The sequence below is a fragment of the Malaclemys terrapin genome, chromosome 11, assembly GCF_027887155.1.
Source record: "Malaclemys terrapin pileata isolate rMalTer1 chromosome 11, rMalTer1.hap1, whole genome shotgun sequence".
NCBI lineage: Eukaryota > Metazoa > Chordata > Testudines > Emydidae > Malaclemys > Malaclemys terrapin.
In genome coordinates this window covers 65,149,588-65,164,535 of record NC_071515.1, presented here as the reverse complement: position 1 = coordinate 65,164,535, position 14,948 = coordinate 65,149,588, and the positions used below count along the sequence as shown (strand labels likewise).

At 41.8% G+C, this 14,948-nt stretch overlaps 1 long non-coding RNA gene across 1 annotated transcript in view; it reads left to right on the top strand.

The window, feature by feature from the left end:
• The window catches only part of LOC128845521 (uncharacterized), a 72,631-nt gene that overhangs the window by 15,321 nt on the left and 42,362 nt on the right, over positions 1–14,948 (top strand). Inside the window, exon 2 of the long non-coding RNA XR_008446664.1 lies at positions 7,972–8,122. This is a non-coding gene — a long non-coding RNA (uncharacterized LOC128845521). The remainder of the gene's footprint in view (positions 1–7,971; positions 8,123–14,948) is intronic.

Below are 14,948 nucleotides of genomic sequence, written 5' to 3'. Positions count from 1 at the left end.
TTCCATAATCCATACATTTTTGAAGGAGGGAAAGGATCTATTAAAAGTGCCACTTAAGTGTGGAAATTAGGAAAAGAGAAATTTAGGCTAATCTACCACTACAGGGAAAGGTTCATCAGAAAAATATATACTCATATTTACCAAAATTGGCCTTTTCTTGGAAATGAACATTTGAATTTTTCTGTTTCTTCAAAGGAAAACTAAAAACATTTCCCCCCAGAATAAACAAAACAAAAAAGTAGAAAATCATAGTTTGGTCAAATAATTAATTTTGTGTTTCTTATGAAATATTTCATGAAAAATACTTACAATTTTCTAGCCAGCCTGTATTGTGACTATTAAATTAGAGTGTACATCAACATTAGAAAATATATAGTTTGAAGAGTCCTTCAATGGCAGGAAGACAGACTGCAGGACAAGTACATTCTTTCCCATAATCTCTTTGGAGCAGGAACAATATCTTGATACAAGTCTTGCAGACCTCAAAGAACAAAATTCTGAGTCTGATTAGGGCTCCTGAGTGATCTTGCAATATAGATATTAAATAATAGTCTAATCTTTGATTCTGTAAATTCCAGTGATGTTTCTTGTGATGTGGACACTTCTTCAGTGAGAACCCAAACTGTAACAAACAATTCATTTCACATGAACAACTGAACAACCATTAGACTTGGCTTTTGACCAGGATAACCCTTACAGTCTCCAAGTGCTAGTGGTTCTTTTACTTCAAATGGGAGAAGCTTAAAAAAAAGTATGTAGGTTAAAATATAATTCTCTAAATCGTAAGACGGTAAAATGTACTCAAAGGGGGTGTAAAAGGTATAAAATAAGCTGTGAAATAACTGAGCATTAAATCAGTGAACATAAATATAAAGGAGATCTCTTACCAAAGGTTCAGAGATTGCACAAAATCACAAGGGACTGAAACCTGATGAAAAATATATATAATACATATATTTAAAGAAAGGAGCCTGAGGCAGTAGTTACTTATGCACAACAAACCTACAGTACTTGAGTTCTTTATTAATAATAGAACAGTAAAATCAGTAAAGTCTGTGTGTAAGGCAAGGCTTTTCACACAGACCAATATGTCTGAAGCAAATTGGCAGAGGGATGAGTTGTAATGTGGGCCAACCAAGATAGTACCTTATCCATCTGCAAGTTTGAACCAAAATATGAAAATGTGAATTACATCTAACTTTATACAAATAAATAAATTGTCTACTCATCTGAGGAAATTAGACTTTTTTCCAGCCTAGAATTTCTACATGAGCAAGTAAAGATGTCAGGCTTCCGTCTCACTGGAGAATAAGAGTGGAGGAGGCTGGAGGTGGTCCGAGATCAATCTCGGCAGCTACCAATATAAGGGAAGGATGCAGAGGGCTGAATGGGATTAGAGCAAGGAGTATGTGGCTGCCTTCAGAATAGGGAGTGGGGGTCATATTTTAACTTAAAATAAAGCAAGAATGAAACTATACACATAATTCCATGTGAAAGTTAGATCCACTGAAACAAGAATAAAAATGAAACCCTGATACAGTAGTCTCAGACAGAATGAAGAGAAATGCCTTTTGATGGTCACAGAAGTGTTTCATTTTAATTTCATTTACAGAATGAATTTTCCAGGAGTGAGGAAATGAGAGAGGGGGGAGGAGTGGGGATGGAGTTTCTTGTTGGATAAGCAATTTGAAGTCTTAGCTGCCTCTGGACAAAAGACTATGCTGGAAAAAGACCTGCTTTATTATTATTTGTTTATCATACTAGCACCTAGCGGTCTCCTAGGATCAGGGCCCCTTTGTGCTAAATGTTGTACATACACATAGCAAGAGATAATCCCTGACCAGAAGAGTTTACAAGAGGAACAAAGTATAGAAGAAAGGGGTGCTATTAGCTCCATTTTACAGATTACAATCTGAGGTAGAGTGAGATTAAATGACTTGCCCAACATCACACATGGCAGAGTGCAGAATTGAACCCAGATCTTCTGAGCGAGCAATAGCCTTGTTCTTCAATTAATCACAAAACCATCCTTCCTCTCCAATCTTACTAAAGAGTGACTCTTACTAAATTAGTCTATCAATGTCAGAATAGGTTAGATGCACATAAATTATGATTGTAGGTAGAAGGGGGCACTGTAAGTGAGAAGTTTTCTACAAGATATAAACCAATGATCTGCACTTTCTCTTTCTAACTCTTTCTTGCACTACTGGAATCATTCCATATACTGCAATGTTTCTCCACTATGATAGCACAGTTTGTCTTTTTAAACAATGCCACAGATTGATGGGCCCTTAAAGGCAAATAGATCTCAGCCCCACCATCCACAGCCAAATCTCCTTTACTGGTGGGAAACATGAGTCATGTGACTGGTGGGTCATGTGACCCAAGTAGGCTTTGTGTGAAACCAAAGGCAGAGCTGGAGGAACTGATGGGAGGAAGAACTCAGCCTGCACACACATTGCCTCGAAGGAGGGCTGTGAAATCCTGATCTCAAGGTGTGAGTTTGTGAGCTAGGGTGTATAGGACACAGTCCCAGTAGGAGGGCTGTAGAAACCCCGATCTAAAGGAGTGAACTTGTAGGCTTGGGAGGCTAAGACTTGAACCACACCATCCTAGGATGGAAGGCTCGGGAAAACCCAGAACCTATGGATGGCTAAAAGGGGGCTTGCTTTGAGAGCTGGACAATGTTAAATAAATTAGACCCCAAGGGAAGGAGTATTGTTTTAAAGACTTTTTCTGTGAGTGGATTATTTCTGGGAATCTAAGGGAAACTGAGACAGGTCTGCTACAGAGCTACCCTATGAAAGGAGGGGATGGTCTGAAGGCAGCAACTTCTTACAGCATATATTGCCTCACATTTTGTGTTTGTTTTCTGTTCTTATATGGCTTAGTTGTTTGAACTCTTTGGCTCACTTGCTGAGACAGAAAGATTGTGTGTTCAAGACCCCTATTAGGATGTGTTTGGGTTCTCAATATGTTTGTGAATAATAGCAGCAGTTACACAGTGCTTTTACTAGTCACAGCTTTCTAATAAAGGCCCAGAGATGTTCATGCAAAACAATAAAAAAATAGGTATGAATATAGCTGGCCTCTGTGATTACAATCTCAAATTTTGAAATTTACAAGACAGATCAGTCAGCCATGCTTCAGGTCACGATCTGATCACCAGCTGGGACAAAGAAATAATTTTTCATGCACATTTCATAAGTGAACCAGTGCATTAAGGGAAAGGGAGGAATCTCCTTCCTCTACAGAGAATGTCAGCCTGGCTGCCCAGGCTGTGTTTTCTGTTTGGCAAAATAAGATTACCATAAAAATAAGTAGCCAAATCCTAACATTTTTACTCAACTCGTACTCAATCCTTACTGTGCAACACTCTCATTGAGGTCATTGAATATTGCTTGAGTGATTTGGCCATAGGATTCGGTATGATATAAATAAAAAATCACAATTTAAGAATGAAAGCTGCCATTTTGCATGTTGTTGTTTTTTTCAAAACTGAGGCACAAGGAGGCATGTTAAGCAGGTGGCATGTTTACCACGCTTGCAGTATCACTATGTTCTGAATGACAGAGCGGATCTGAACTTTCTCCTTCCTTGGTTTTTATGGTTCACTTTTCAGTTAAAAATTCTTTGTACCATACTTTCAGCTGAGGGATATTTCTACATGTTGGCTGCCTCTTTGAACTATTTATTTTAGCTGTAGAAAGATTTTTTTCTTTTTAATTCCCCTTTCCTTTCTTTATATTTTGTTCTAGTAGCGTTGATTCAGTAATTATATTAGTTATGGATGGGAAAATGGGCTCAGATAAGGCCAGAACTGACCCAAAGCTTTCCCATAACTGCAAAAAAAATATCTGAATGGTGCTTTGGAAAAGAATAGTTAACTTTTAAAAAACTTTACTTTTCAGTTCAATGTTTCTTTGTATTTCCTGGGACTGGAAGTAAACATGGAAAAACTGAAAGAAAGTTTATATTTCCAGCCCCAAATAAGCAGTAAGGATTTGACCTCTTGAAGTTTGTTCTTGAGTGGATACTTGTTGTCTAATTTTGCAGAAGAGTGAGTTTGCTTCTTCAAATGGAAGTGAATTCAAACCTTTCCAAGTTCAGCTTCCCCTAGCACTAGACACGTTAGAATGGGTTTTGTTAATGATCCTTGTGGGGTCCCAAAACTCCGTCAGAAGAGCAGATTGATGTTCTGAAAATAAAACTAATTAAGCTTTGAGCACCAGTCACAGGTAAGGACAGATCTGGAGGACAGCAGGAGAGGGGTATTACCTGTTACGTATTAAGACTCTCCAGAAGAAACATGGGTGGCATTTTGGATTTTCTGGTTCTTGCTAGGTGTACAAAGCAGCAACAAGCAGCGTGAAGTTGGACGAGCAATGTATTGATCCATGACTTGTTTGTAATAGTAACACAAAGTGAGCAGGGGCTCTTATGTTTGGATTACAGATGGAAACTTAAACTTTTGGCATTTTATATCTTTGTGGTTAAAGCAAGCATCAATTTCTTTTTCCTCTCTCTTACTTTGACGCCTGGTTGGGCAACCTTTGATGCTGCTCTGGGCATTTTTTAAATTTAGACTTTGTTTTTTGCCTGGCTGGGCATCAACCTCTTTTGCTGCTGTGGGTAATCTTTACTTAGAATTCCCAGGTGATTAACGTTCACTGACTCTAGCTGATTTCATTGATTTCACTGACTGCATGGATGTTCCAGTTTACTGCTGATAATAGTAGTATGGTACAACCCTGGATTTTGGATATGGGAATGTATGACTCCTTTGGTCAATGCAATTTTATATATCCTTATATATAATAGTATCAGCCAAAGCGTTCTTAAATTTTGTTTATTTATGTATGTGTATATATAACCTTTGGATAATACGTGTTACATTTAGATAATGATGACAACTTTCATTCGGAGAATTTGAGTTAAAATTTGCTACTTGTTAGTCTTCACTCTGCATATTATCTCCAGGTTTGACTGGTAGGCAGCTTGTAATCTGCACTGAGTATGGGACAGTATGTATCTGTGCTGTCCTACAAACAGACAAGAGGCCAAACTGTGACTGCTTCCCGCTTGCTCTAGGGAGCAAATAATCTGTACTAGTCTTTTCCTTCCAAGGTTTTGCCTATTCCCTGCCCTCCTGTGCAGGAGGAGGAGTAACAGCCCCAGTGAATTTCTCTGTGATGCAGGTACCTGCACACGTGAGCATTATGCCCCCTTATACCACTGTGCAGGTAGACTCGCAGTTGAGCCCTTAATGTTTCATATATGTTATGCCTGTAGTATGTTATGGCCCTTGAGAATTAGGTGTTAGACTAATGAGGTTTGTATCACTTTTTTCCAGCCAATTTGGTAGCTTTGTAGGTCTTTCTTCTCTGTGTCTATTCCAAATTGGATTATATACATTCTCTCATCACTGAGTAGATGTTCTAGCTATAGAATTAAGTCTTTTTGTCCATCTGTATAGTTATATCTGTATGTTCTGCAGTTTTCTGTTCCAAGAATTTAGTTCATGTGGTACAAGAGAAAATGCATGTCTGGTACCTTTTGATTTAAAGAAATATTTTCTGCCTCAGTTCTTTAGCAAGTCCAGTAATGTTTCAGGCTGTTTCCTTTACATAAGAGACTGTCCAAACATTGCGGCCTACTAATGCAATAACAGGCAAATCCAGCCTTAGCTTCTGTGGTTTGTGAAGAGCCACGTATTTCCATTAGAAAGATGGGGGTAGGGCAGGCACACAAAGGGACTGTGTGGACATGGAGGATCCTTGCAGGAGAGGAGTACATGTAAGGGCCCCAAATAATCTACTTCAGCAATTGGATCTAACTAGCCCATGCAGAGTGGCTCAGCAGGTATTATTGGCTGGAGGAGAGATTCCTCAGACCAGACTCCCCCCATGCATCTGTCCAGCACTTGGCTACTTGGTAGGGTTGCCAGGCAGCCAGTTTTCAACTGGAACGCCCGGTCGAAAAGGGACCCTGGCGGCTCTGGTCAGCTTAGCTGACCGGGCTGCTAAAAGGCCACAGCGGGGCAGGCAGCCTCCGTGCCTGGCTACTCGCTGCTCCCAGGAAGTGGCTGGAACATACCCCCAGTTTTTGGTGGAGGGGTGACGCCTGCAGGTAGGGGCAGCATGTGGAGCCCCCTGGCCACCCTTCCGCCTAGGAGCTGGAGGCACATGCCGCTGCTTCCTGGGAGCCGTGTGGACTTCCTCCAACCCTGGGAAATGCTGGGGATGCCCGAGGTCAGCACGACCTGGAGCCTGCACCCCAAACCCCCTCCTGCACTCCAACCCCCTGACTCAGCCCTGAACCCCCTCCTGCAATCCAAACTCCTCGACCCCAGCCCGGAGCCCCCTCCTTCACTTCAAACCCCTCATCCCTTGCCCCACCCAGAGTCCCCACCCCTAGCCAGAGTCCTCAACCCCTGCCCCAGCCCGGAGCCCCCTCCTACACTCCAGAACCCTTGGACCCAGCCTGAAACCCCTTCATCCACCCCAAACCCCTCATCCCTGGCCCCATCCCAGAGCCCGCACCCCCAGCTGGAGCCCTTACCCCTTCCTGCACCCAATCCCTCTGCCCTAGCCTGGAGCCCCCTACCACAGTCTGAACCCCTCCACCCCACCGTGGAGCCCCCTCCTGCACCCCAAACCCCTCATCCCCCCCTGAGCCCATTCCCGCCCCCCCAGCCAGAGCCCTCACTACCTCCTGCACCCCCTGCCCCAGCCTGGTGAAAATGAGTGAGTGAGGGTGGGGGAGAGCGAGCGACAGAGGGAGAGGGGTATGGAGTGAGAGTGGGCAGGGCCTCGGAAGAGGGCTGGGATGGGATGGGGAAGGGGGCAGGGCAAGGGTGTTTGGTTTTCTGCAATTAGAAAGTTAGCAGGGCCAGTTGCTGGGTACCTCATTTTCATCTAAGGGCTGAATCCTATGAGATGCTAAGTGCCCCCTGTTAGTTGCTGAGCACTCTCAATTCGCACTAGCATCAATGAGAATTACAGGTTCTCAGCAGATATTGAATCCCGCTCTGGATCAGGCGTTTAGGCCCCCAATCCTGTAATTCATTGCAGATTGATTACAGTGGGGCTCCACGTGGATGCTGCAGTCTGTCTGCATACAACAAATTGCAGAATTGGGCCCTCAGTTATTCTTGTTCAGAAACCTTCTCTCTTACTATGGAATATGATAGGAGTAGCCTGGATTAAATGTCATAAAAGTAGGTTATGATTTGGGATTCCCCCCCACAAGTGCATCATGCAGCCCGGCTCACCTGAGGTCTCCTTCTGTACTCAGGCTTGCTGAGGTGAGGCAGAGACCCCCCTCCGGAAGATTGGAGCTGGGCTGATGGATCTCCTGCTGTGCAGATCTACTGACAGCTGCCCTCACAAAGTGTGGGGACAGGAGCCATGGGAGCTGCTGCAGCCCTGAGGCTGAAGTTGCTGTAACAGCCTGAGAGCAGCTCTGCTGTCAGCAGCCTGGTGACAATTTCTTCCTGCTCCTTGCCCCTTGGGCCTCCACATGGTTCAGGCCAGTTATGCATATTATACACTTGGGGAAGGATTTGTCCCTTAACATACTGGGCTCATTCTATGTGCAAGTATTAACTTAAACGAGGCTTTATTTCCAGCCTGCAGCTCATAGTTAGCTGTGGCTTGCCTCTTGGGTATCTCTTTATTTGCTTCTAACTCACTCAAATCTTTGAACGTTTGCCAGCGTGGGCCCAGTGGAATCCCTCACTTTAGAAGATTTGGTTTGCTGATTCTGTCTCTCTTCTTAAGTATAAATTCAGATCTTATTTATTTACTTTTTGTGATTGAATTCCTATGCCTACAACGTGCCCTTTCATCCTGACAGTTTCCTAGCTTTCAAACATGGATTAAATTATTGTTTGAAATAACCATTTGGAAAGATTGCATCCAAATTCTGACCAAAACATAACTTATTTTCCTCTCTTATTTATGTGCACAGGTTTATTATTCTGAGGTGCCTCCTCACGACGCCTGGGCTGCTGCCACAAAAATTTAATTTTGGAAATTGAGGATTGAAGTGTTTATTTGGAGGGGGAAAAAAGAGATGCATAAAATTGCATGGATTTTGGAAAAACAACTGAAGAAAAAAGGTAGGTCTTTTTTTTAAATAGAAAAGAAGGGAACTAGTTTAACTTAATTAAAATTAATAATTTAAGATAGAGGTGATTTGTGATGAATGTAGCAATGGAAGTTATGTTTGGGTTTTTTTGTCTTGAACCTTTTAAGTTTTTAAGATTCTGGTGTCTGCAGAGGTGGCTGCTTTGGGAGGCAAAGTGGAGGCAGTTTATTACATATATTACTCACAGTGGGCTCTTCTATGTTTCTGTACATTTATTATTTCATGGTTTGTTGTTTTGTTTTAAACTGAAAGAAAAGTAACTAAGTCTGAAGGAATCTGGTAGCATTTTCTGCATTAGAAGTAGAACATGATTAGACCACAGGTGGAAAATGTGTTTTTTAATTTCCCTTAATTATTTAAGGGACAAACATCTGTAGAAAGTCTTTTTTACAATTCTAGATCTCTAAAATCACAGTGTCTCAACAACATTACAATTAATGCATAGGGAAAGATGATCAGGTGATACTAATCTCTATATATTCAATACTATGCATGGTTAGTGAATCACCGCTCTATCGTGAAATTCCATATAATACAAGATACAGGATTCTCATTCTGTCCAAAGAGGATGCAGCTCAGCTGTTCTCAGTGGTGGCAGATGACAGAACAAGGAGCAATGGCCTCAAGTTGCAGTGGGGGAGGTCCAGGTTGGATATTAGGAAACACTATTTCACTAGGAGGGTGGTGAAACACTGGAATGCGTTACCTAGGGAGGTGGTGGAATCTCCTTCCTTGGAGGTTTTTAAGGCCTGGCTTGACAAAGCCCTGGCTGGGATGATTTAGTTGGGAATTGGTCCTGGTTTGAGCAGGAGGTTGGACTAGATGACCTCCTGAGGTCCCTTCTAACCCTGTTATTCTATGATTCTATGATAGAACAACTCTGGTCTAAACCGTGCAATGGGCGTAGAAGATAAGGGCCAATGCTTACTTATTGCTCTAAGGAAAGCATTAAACACTCAAGTGGAGGCAGGAACAGCTTTACTTAAAAGTAACCTAGCAAAATCCATTGACAACGCAACGGAATAAAAATAGAGTATCTACTGTACTGATCAGACATGCCAAACCTGCTTTAAAAAAAGGAGAAAGTGGGCTTGTTTTCGGCTTAATTGGCTTGTGAGTTGTTTGTTGGCTAGTTTTTGGCTTGTAGCTTGTTGCTGCTGCTACTTTTTTTTTTTTCGATCGGCTCCCGGCAAGCAGGAGCAAGGGAGTGGGGGGAAGAATCAGGGTGCATAGTGAGCCCACCACAGTCCCAGACTGCACGCCGAGGGGATCTAGTCACATAGAGTGTTGAGGTTCTTAGGGACTGGCTTGTTTTGAAATGGGATTAGCTTGATTTTTGGCTTATTGTGAAAGTCGGGGTGCTTATTTACCACGTGAAAGTTGGCAACTGTGGTAATGACTATGACAAGTCAATAGGTGGCATTGTAACTGTTCAGCTAAAGGCAAAACATTAAAGTAAATTAACCACTATTCACTACACCAGAGGCTTATGTTAAAAAATAAAAACTTAAATTTACACAAGAACATTCACCATTAAGATGATACAAACAACCCCTCCCAGAGTGCACGCTCCCCGATATTTTAAAATCCCAAACACTTTCTTGGGATGAAGTGCTTCATGAACAGGAGTTCCAGGGCAGCATTAGGTAGGTGTGAATCAGCAGAGGTAGTCCAGATAATAGGAATGAGACACTTGTGTCTAGAGCAGGGTAAAACTGACACAGTGAGAGCTGGTAATAATCCCAGTAATAAAACAGCCGCCAAGTGTAAGCAGGCAATGGATTTTATTACAAGCTCCCTGGAGTGCACCTCAGCTAGTCTGTGAGAGACACTGTTCCTAGCACAAGGACTTTCACAACAGACCATCCAGGGGACCAACAGGGACTCCCCAAATAAGGAGAATAGTCTCTGGATCCTCATACACTCCACAATTGCCTGTGGATGCAGCTCAGGCTCTGTCAGTGCAATCAGCGCTTTCTGGCTACAGCTTCCAGTGGCTGGCTGCTGAAACTCGGTCAAATAGGCCTGCAGGTGCAGCATGGCCATAATCCTGGCCATGTGTTCTCAGCAGGGATGGATTCACAGTGGAGTCTCCCAAATCTCTGGATATCACCTTACTCTAAATTGACTGTCTGCAGACTGCCTGCTGCTATGCTTAAATCTCATGCTTCTCTCCGCCAGCCACCTCCCTTCTGTCACTCAGCCTATCCGCTCAGTCCATGTAGGAACTCTTGACTTTCCACTTCTGCCCAGATACAGGATCACACAGCAAAGTTCAAAGATTCCCACCCCCAGAGGGCACCAAACACTGCATAATGCGAGCTGTGGGCTTTGTGGTATCGAGCCCATCCACTTCAATTGGAAGTAGTTGTCCACGGAGGCCTAATCATAACACCCCTAGCAAGTTTTGTAGGCCACGAAAAGGGGAGGGGCCTATATTGAAATAGAAATCCGTTCTCATGTGGCTTCATTTCCTCATCCATTTTAGCCCTGTAGTATTCTGTCTTCTATGCATCATTATCATCATTATTCATCTCCATCAACTGTTGCACAGCAGATTGAACCTTGCCCTGGGACATGACTCACAGAGTGGACCATGTCCCCCACTTACCCATTCTAAGAAAAAACACCAGATTATCTGCCCCAGTTCTTCTTTCAGCTACACCTTTGTAGACCTAGAGGCTGTGGCAGGGAAATGCACGGCATAGGGGCTGGATGTATAGGTATATTTTCAAAATGGACTGAATAGCCACTGATAAATCATCTACAGTATTTGAAAAAAAAAAAAGACAATCAATAATACATCTTTGGAATAGGTGTGGACAGATGGCTGGACAGCAACTGAGACTTTTTTTTGTAAATTTAATTTGAATTGAGTATATAGTGAAATATGCATCTGGACAATATGACTTTTTTATGGGACCCTGATCCTGAACTTCTGTTCTCTGGCAGTAGATTCTTCTGTCCAAGAGAACTTGTCTAGATTTATTGCCTCTGATCTACAGCCTCATATAAGACAACTGTTGCAGTGGGTGCTGACTAGTAAATTAGCCAGGTAACTCTGTCTTCTTGTCCGTCTGTCTCTTCAGATCAGGTTAGAAGAAGACTTACCCCTGAATCTCTGTCTGCAGCCTCATAGGCTAACAGCACGTTAAATGCCAACTAGTGAAACAAATCAGCAGTTGTTCCTGCTGCTCATTCATCTGATAGTACATTTCCCTGTTGTTTTTTCTCCAGGGAAGGTATACAATTACTGTCTCTGTAATTTATAATTACATGTGTTAGGTGTAATGTATGTAATACTTTGCAGTCTGTAGTGCAAGGCTCCTAGAGGTGTCTAAGTAATCTAATTGCCCTATGGAGATAATGCTCATCTGCACAAATTCTTTTTTTTCCCTACTGGTTTGGTTGTGGTACTAGAAGCAGAATAGAATTAATGGCTTTAGATTCGATGCAGTGATAAATATTGGCAATAGTGATTTACTGGATGTCTGCTAGGGCTTTTCATTGGTCTAAAGGCATTTTATGTACCTAAGGCTTGATCCTGAACTCAGTTCATGATGCCAAGTATCAGAGGGGTAGCCGTGTTAGTCTGGATCTGTAAAAAGCAACAGAGAATCCTGTGGCACCTTTAAGACTAGCAGATGTATTGGAGCATAAGCTTTTGTGGGTGAATGCCCACTTCGTCGGATGCATGTAATGGAAATTTCCAGAGGCAGGTATAAATATGCTGGCAAGAATCAGTCTGGAGATAACGAGGTTAGTTCAATCAGGGAGGGTGAGGTCCTCTGCTTCTGATTGAACTAACCTCCCTGATTGAACTAACCTCGTTATCTCCAGACTGATTCTTGCCAGCATATTTATACCTGCTTCTGGAAATTTCCATTACATGCATCCGACGAAGTGGGCATTCACCCACGAAAGTTTATGCTTCAGTTCATGATGTCACCCTTTACAATATCAATATCAGTGGCTTTCTTAATAATATTTTTTTTTATAAAAGTCACTGGCCCTCAGCAGTGGCGCTGATAACACCAGGGTTTTTTAACTGTTCAAGTGTTCAGATTCTTCAAATGTCACTGTATATTATTTTAGATCCTGTTTAGTTTAAATAAATAAATATATAGTTATTCCCCTTGCACTCACAAGCGAGAAAAGGGATCTGTTTTCCTGTCACTATGTGGGCATAATTCACAATAGCCTCAATGGAGTGAAATATGCATATTGCAAGGACAGTTGATCCCTAGTTAATATGTGCCTGTCTGCTCTAGATTGAGACCTATGACTATGCAATTATTTTACCACAGTATTTTGTTTTATTTATTGGCTTGAATATAGTACTATACAACATACCCATACACAGATCTGCTTTTCATGCAATCTATTCCAAAGTCACTTTTTATTCCATTAAAAGTCAACTCTGAATAGGATACAGTATAAAATTAATTTCATTTTCCTATTAGTAGAAATAGGAAGGATGATCTTGCTGCTAAGATACTGGAGTGGCATTCAAGTGATCTGTGTCTGATTTTTAGTTCTGCCACAGATTACTATGTGACCTTGGGCAAGCCACTTAGGGCAAGATTTTCAAAGGTATTCAGGCACCTAAAGATGCAGAGTTAGGACTTGATTCTGAGCATCACAAGAACTAACTTCTTTTGGTGCTTGAGAAAATCATTGTGATATAAAAAGGCTCAGTTACGTGTCTAAGCTCCTATACAATGAGTGGGAGGGGATAGGCACCTTAGAATGCAATTCACAAAAGCAGGCATGCTAGGCAGGGAGTCTGCTGACCAGAGGGATGTGAGCTAAGCCCCGTGCTTCTCACATACATAGGTGCCTAAGAGTGAGCTGCAGGGAGGAACCTAGTTTTGCTTGTGAACCCTCTTTGGAGTTAGGTATCTTATGCTGTTTTAGCAACAATCCTGGGGAGGAAGAGGAGGAGGAGGACATCCTTCAAAGGAAGGAGCATAAACTCTGGCAAGTCAAGTGTAAAAGTATTCTTAGGCGGTCCAAGAAAGAACTGAAGACCAACCAGTTGAAGACACACAATCTAGCTACAAAATAAATAAAATGTTTTTTTTAAGTACAGCAAAAACAGAAAGCTTGTCAAACAGTGGGACCACTGGACAATCAAGGTGCAAAAGGAGCATTCAAGGAAGACAAGGCCGTTGCAGGAAGCTAAATGAATTCTTTGCACTTGTCTTCATGATAGGATATTGGGGAGATCACCACACTTGAGGCATTCTTTTTAGGTGACAGATCTGAGGAACTGTCCCAGATTGAGGTGTCAATAGAGGAGGTTATGGAACAAATTGATAAATAAAACAGTAATAGGTCACCAGGAACAGATGGTATTCACCCAAGAGCTTTGAAAGAACACAAATATGAAATTGCAGAACTACTAACTTTGCTATGTAACCTATTTCTTAAATTAGCCTCAGTACCAGGTGATTGGAGGGTAGCTAATGTAACACCAAATTTTAAGTCTCTGGGAGCAGTCCTAGAAATTACAGTCCAGTAAGCCTAACTTCAGTACCAGATTGAAACCATTGTAAAGAATAGAATTATATATGAACACAATATGTTGGGGAAGAGTCAACATGGCTTTTGTAACGGGAAATTATACCTCCCCAATCTATTAGAATTTTTTGAGGGAATCAACAAGCATATGGACAAGAGTGATCCCTTGATATAGTGTACTTGGACTTTCACAGAATCTTTGATAAGGTCCATCACCAAAGACTCTTAAGCAAACTAAGCAGTCATGGGATAAGAGGGAAGGTCCTCTCATGGATCAGTAACTGGATAAAATATAGGAAACAAAGGGTAGGAATAAATGGTCAGTTTTCAGAATGGAGAGAGGTAAATAGCAGGGTCCCCCAAGGATCTGTACAGGGACCAGTGCTGTTCAACATATTTATAAATGACCTGGAAAAGGCCATAAACAGTGAGAGGAGGTGGTAATTTTGCAGATGACACAAAATTACTCAATAGAGTTAAGTCCAAAGCTGACTGCAAAGAGTTACAAAGGGATCTCACAAAACTGAGTGACCAGGCAACAAAATGGCAGATGAAATTCAGTGTTGATACATGCAATGTAATGCACATTGGAAAACATAATACCAACTATACATGCAAAATAGTGGGATCTAAATTAGCTGCTACCACTCAAGAAAGATTTTGGAGTCATCATGGATAGTTCTCTGAAAACATCTGCTCACTGTACAGCAGCCATCAAAAAGCTAATACCATGTTAGGAACCATTAGGAAAGGGATAGAGAATAAGAATGACAACATCATAATGCCACTATATAAAGCCATGGTATGCCCATACCTTGAATACTGAGTGCAGTTTTGGTCATCCCATCTCCGAAAAGGTATTAGAATTAGAAAAGGTACAGAGAAGGACAACAAAAATGGTTAGGGGTATGGAACAATTTCCATATGATGAGATATTTAAAAGACTGGAACTGTTCAGCTTAGAAAAGAGATGACTAAGAGGAGATATGATAGAGGTCTATACAATCATGGATGGCATGGAGAAAGTGAATAAGGAAGTGTTTCAGAGTAACAGCCGTGTTAGTCTGTATCCGCAAAAAGAAGAACAGGAGTACTTGTGGCACCTTAGAGACTAACAAATTTATTAGAGCATAAGCTTTCGTGGACTACAGCCCATGTCATCATGAATAAATTGGAATATGACCAGGAGGCTGCTAGACAGCTCTCTAACACCACATTCTACAGGCCATTATCCTCTGATCCCACTGAGGATTACCTAAAGAAACTACACCATC